The following is a 6,101-nucleotide window of genomic DNA, read 5'->3' on the forward strand; positions in this document are numbered from 1 at the left end:
CTCCAATGGAATTATAGACACTAGAGGGGTTAGTATATCACGTGTCATAACGCAACTTGATAATTTTTTTTCATATTCACTCCACCAAGCTAAAGTATCAAAATTATTTAATTCCTCTAAATTGAAGAATACAGATTTCTACCTTTTATTTATTAAAGATCAAAAATTTTTTTCCCTTCCACCACTAGAACTAGATGTTTAAGAATTGGAAGTTGTACATGTACAAGTTTTCCTATGCTCTAATAATTGAGATTCATATAGACTATATGATGAAGGAAGATTTGGCCCGACCTCTTTATTATGAGACACGTGGCAGCAACGACAGCTCGGCAAAAGGGGCCAAGCCTAGGCGGGAAGGGGACACACTTCGCCGAACTGCCACCTTGTAACAGTTCGGGATAGACTTCGCCGAACTGCCACCTTGTAACAGCTCGGGATAGACTTCACCGAACTGCCACCTTGTAACAGCTCGGGACACACTTCGCCGAATTGCCACCTTGTAACAGTTTGGGATAGACTTCGCCAAACTGCCACCTTGTAACAGCTCGGGATAGACTTCGCCGAACTACCACCTTGTAACAGCTCGGGATAGACTTTGCCGAACTGCCACCTTGTAACAGCTCGGGGTAGACTTCGAGCTCAAGACCGCCTCGCTCAGCACTTCGCATCATCTTGTGGACGCCAAAGCCAAACAAGTCGTACCATGCCTGACACCAGGGAAGTCCGTGCCCGAGGGCACCTCGCCTGACTGACTTGGGATCTGACGTTTGGCAGCAGCACTCTAAACGGCCACCTGCCACCGCCACTGACGCCGCCATCTCCGGTTAGACGGTTAGGCAGTGATGGTTCTGTCTCAGCAGAAGGGACGGCGGCCGAGTTGACAAGCGCAAGGGTAATCATACTCGATCTGACAAGGGCCTCGAGACGAGTACACGAAGTGACTATAAGAGCCCCCTGCCCCCCGACAACGGAGGTATGCAAACTTTGCGCTATCTGGTATTACCTTGCTTTTGAAGGATTCTAACTTGAGCTTCGGAGCCTCTACATCGGGTTCCCCCCGAAGCTTTCCCATCTCTTCCGTTTCAGGTTCCCTGCTACCCCGAATTCAGAAGCAAGGCAACGGATAGCTAAGACTAACCGGATCGCGCTCCATCAATTGGCGCCGTCTGTAGGAAACACGCTTCAAAAAGCCTCCCTCCAAACTTCGATACCCCCTTTCTTCTTCAAAAAACCCAACACTCATGGCCTCCTCCAGCAACACCGGACGCGGCACGGAGGCAAACGCCACCGGGGAGCAACTTCAGGTCCCCGTAGTGTGCGTTGGACAGTTCACCATCCCCCTTTCGGCAGATGGGATCCCCATCCTGAACACGCCACAAGCAGTGGCACCCGTAAACCCTCCTACCACAAACGTCCCCTTTCCTCTCCCCATTGAGACAACTTTCACTGAACCAAATGCCATCCCCCTGGCAGCTAGCCAAGACCGATTGGAGGACCTGATGCAGTGCATGTGGGCAATGCAAGCCCAAATGCAACAGTTCCAGCAACACCAGCTTCACCAGCACCAAGTGCTGCACAACATCTCCCAGTATCACTACCAACAGCAGTTCCACCAACTGCCACTGAACCAACCACTACTTCCACCTCGTCACCCCGCTCCGAGGCCGGTCAAGGCCTCCCCGTAGGATGGGCGCCCCCGCCAGGCGAAGGCCTCCCGGCCCCAAAACCACCCCAACAGCCAGGCCTCGTCCCCAAGCCGAAGAGAGAAAAATGTCATCCCCGCCTCGCAACCCGCGGGTGGGTCAGGAACCTCGCCCGCGAGGTCGGCATCCCAGCGCTCCAAGCCCGAGCTCCCGCTCACCGAAAATCGATTCAGCGCCCTGGCGGCGGACTACCAGCATTTCAGGCCCATCGAGCTCGGTAACACGGAGGCCAGCAGCGCCAGCACAAGGCCCGCTCAACGGCGAAGTCGCCAAACCACCACCCGCGCCTTGTCGGAACTCAGAGGCAAAGCCACGAGCTTGGACGAGGTAGGGGCTACCCCGGCTCTCTCCGTTCCTTCCCCCCTCGCATCGGAACTCCTGACGGTCCCCTTACCCAGAGACTTCAAACTCCCACCTCTGGACAAGTACGACAGGTCCTTCGACCCCAACGACCACGTTGATGCCTTTCAGTCACAAATGCACCTCGCCAGGGCCAGCGAATCGTGCATGTGCGTGGCCTTTACCACCACCCTCAGGGGGGTAGCCCGCACTTGGTACAGGAACCTGGCCCCCGGGTCGATAAAGTGCTGGGCCCAGTTCGTGCAAGTCTTCACCACACACTTCGTCACCAGCCGACGGTGCCCTAGAACAGAGGAAAGCATCTTCGGAGTGGTCCAAAGAGAAGGAGAATCTATTCGGGGCTACATCAAGCGGTTCAATGAGGCATGCTTGCAAATACCGCGGTTGGACCCCGTAGTGCAGCTCGCGGCGGCCAAAAGAGGGGTGACGCACAAAGAGTTCAAATGGCACATGGTGGCCAACCAGCCCGCGACCGTGGCCGAATTCCTCAAACTCGCAAATAAGTTCATGAGGACTGAGGAATAGATCAACCAACAAACCGAAGGCGGGAACGAGAAAAGAAAGAGAGAAGGCGAGCTCTCCAATCCGGTGAGTAGAAAAAACCTGACCCGGGAGCCAAAGCCGAACCAGTCCTTCCAGGCCCCCTTAGCAGTTCGGATGGACTACACGCCGTTGAACACGAGGCGGACAGAGATCTTAATGACGATCAAAGACGCTCCGTACGTTAAGTGGCCACCTCGCCTGAAGGGAAATCCGAACGATAGAAACAAGAATTTGTATTGTAGTTTCCATAGAGACCATGGTCATAGCACCGAACAGTGTAATAACCTCCGGGACGAGATAGAGGGACTCATCCGTCGCGGATACTTGAGAAATTTTGTACAGCACAACAATAACAATAAAGCAGGTCGGCAAGGGGAGCAAGAAAAGGATGCACCCGAGTCTAGCAACAGACCTGTCGAACCATTGCAAAAGCAGCCTCCGGAAGAGAGGCCAGTTCGGGGAACCATCCATGTAATAGTGGGAGGATCCGTGGTAGCGGGGTGTACCTCGGCAGCAGCCCGGACTTCAGTTCGCGAAGCGGCCCTCGAAGAAAGGAACACCCCAAAGAGGCCAAAAACCGAAGAGCCAATCTTTTTCACGGAGGACGACGCGCGAGGAGTCCACTACCCCCATGATGACGCGCTTGTCATTAAGCTAAGGATCAGCGATTTCGAGGTCAGGCGCGTACTCGTGGACTCGGGCAGCTCAGCGGACATCCTCTTCAAATCGGCATTTCACCAGCTGCAGTTAAAGAGGAGCGAGCTGAAGCCCGCGAACACTCCCCTGGTAGGTTTCAGCGGAGAGGAAGTTACGCCCCTCGGGAAAATAACTGTCCCTGTGGAAATCGGCACATGGCCTTGTGCGGTCAGACTCAACCATGATTTCCTGGTAGTCGCGACCCCCTCCCTATACAATGCCATAATAGGGCGGCCGATCACGCATGTCCTACGGGCGGCGGTCTCCACCTACTATTTGGCCATGAAGTTCCCTACAGACTTCGGTATAGGGGTAGCGCGGGGCGACCAGCTCAAGTCCCGCAAGTGCTACGTTGCCGCCCTAAAGGGAAAAACCAAGGCGGCCGACAACCTCGAGCTGGAGTGGCCGGCGGAGCGAGCTTCACCCACGGAGGAAACAGTCGCAATCCAGACTTCAGCTACGGACCCAGCTCGCACACTAAGCATCGGAGCTTCCATCGAAGACCCCCTACGAGCCGAACTGGTAAGTTTTTTACTTCAAAATTTAGATATTTTTGCTTGGTCCGCGGCCGACATGCCCGGCATTAGCCCCAGACTGATAACTCACAAACTTAATACTCACCTTGTAGTTAGACCCGTTAGACAGAAGAAACGCAACTTAGCCCCAGAACGCTGGAGAGCGGTCGACGAGGAGGTTGAGAAGCTCCTCGCAACAAACTTCATAAGGGAAGTCTACTACCCGAGCTGGGTGGCCAACCCGGTGTTGGTAAAAAAGGCAAGCGGCAAGTGGCGCATGTGCGTCGACTATACCGACCTGAACCGAGCCTGCTCGAAAGATTGCTTCCCCCTCCCCAGAATTGACCGCCTAGTGGACGCGACCTCGGGAAACGAGTTGCTAAGCTTCCTGGACGCCTACTCGGGCTACAACCAAGTTAGGATGGACCCATCCGATGAGGAAAAAACCAGCTTCATAACCGAGTTCGACCTGTATTGCTACAAAGTCATGCCCTTCGGACTAAAAAACGCCGGGGCAACTTTCCAAAGACTTGTAAATAAGCTATTTCGGCCCCTGATTGGTACGAAGATAGAATGCTATGTAGACGACATGGTCGTCAAGACTCAGTTTTCACAAGAGTTAATACAAGACTTAGATTCTGTTTTCCAAATCCTGCGTCACTTTAGCATGAAGTTGAATCCCAACAAGTGTGTCTTCGGTGTCACCTCGGGCAAGTTCCTAGGCTACATTGTCAATCGGCGCGGTATTGAGGCCAACCCGGACAAAATAAAAGCCATTCTAGATATGAAACCACCTCGGAAAGTAAAAGAGATTCAGAGGCTAAACGGCCGCATAGCCGCTCTAAGCCGCTTCTTGTCCAAATCAGCAGACCACTGCCTACCCTTCTTCAAGGCAGTCAAAGGCAAAGGGTTCGAATGGACCCAGGACTGCCAGTTCGCGTTCGACGAACTAAAAGGTTACCTCGCTAGTATACCAACCTTAGCCCGGCCCGAGATGGGCGAGGTCTTACAACTGTACCTCTCGGCGAGCGACGAGGCGGTCAGTTCAGTACTAATAAAGGAAACAGATCGAGTCCAACGACCCATATATTATGTCAGTAAAATTTTGCAGGGAGCAGAGGCAAGGTACCCGGAGATAGAAAAACTAGCATACGCCCTGGTAATAGCAACTCAAAAACTCCGCCCGTACTTCCAGGCTCACACCGTCATCGTCCTAACTGACAAACCTCTTAGACAAGTTTTACTCAAACCCGAAGTCTCCGGTCGACTGACGAAATGGGCCATCGAACTCAGCGAGTACGACCTCCAGTACAAACCGAGAACCGCTATCAAGGCCCAAGCTTTGGCAGATTTTATCGCTGAGTGCACTTTCAGCCATGAAGCTCCACAGGTCAAGCCCGAGGTCCCCATTTGCTGCGAACCCGGAGCTCCTGAGTCCATACAGTTCGAACCCCGTGAAGTAGCACCCAGTGTGGCCTCTCTCCTGATCAGGCGAAGAGAGAATTGGGATGAGGAGCCCTGGATCCTTCACGTGGATGGTTCCTCGAACCGGCAAGGCAGCGGAGCTGGAATAGTCTTGTGCGGCCCAAGCGGCACAAAAGTAGAGTACGCGCTACGCTTTGAGTTCGCGGCATCCAACAACGAGGCAGAGTACGAAGCGCTAATTGCCGGGCTGGACCTAGCGTGAAAGGTTAAGGCAAAACACTTGGTCATCTGCAGCGATTCTCAGCTCGTGGTAAACCAAGTTACCGGCGAATACGAAGCACGCGATCTTTCCATGATCGCATATTTGGCCAAAGTAAAAGAAGCCCTGCTCAACTTCCGGTCACACATCATCAGGCAAATCCCAAGGTCAGAAAACACTGAGGCCGACGCCCTGTCCCGGTTAGCCAGCACGAGTCACAACAATATGAGAACTGTGTACATAGAGGACTTACCTCGGCCTAGTATTCTCGGGGGGACAGAGGAGATCGCTCCCATCTTAGAAGCAGAGCCGAGCTGGATCGATCCACTCGCAAGCTTCCTGATAGACGGAACCCTCCCTGTAGAACTCAATGCCGCCAAGAGGGTGCAGCGCCAGGCGGCCAAATATGTCATAATAAACGAACGGTTATACCGACGGTCGTACACGCTCCCCTATTTGCGGTGCCTGCGACCTACCGAAGCCGAGTTTGTGCTCCATGACACTCATTAAGGCCTGTGCGGCGGACACTTGGGGGGCAGAGCACTCGCCCAAAAGGCACTTCAACAAGGATACTACTGGCCAACGATGAAGGCAGAAGCT

Source organism: Nelumbo lutea, chromosome 6 (assembly GCF_056320005.1).
Source record: "Nelumbo lutea isolate HS-2025 chromosome 6, American lotus-T2T, whole genome shotgun sequence".
In the NCBI taxonomy this organism is placed as follows: domain Eukaryota; kingdom Viridiplantae; phylum Streptophyta; class Magnoliopsida; order Proteales; family Nelumbonaceae; genus Nelumbo; species Nelumbo lutea.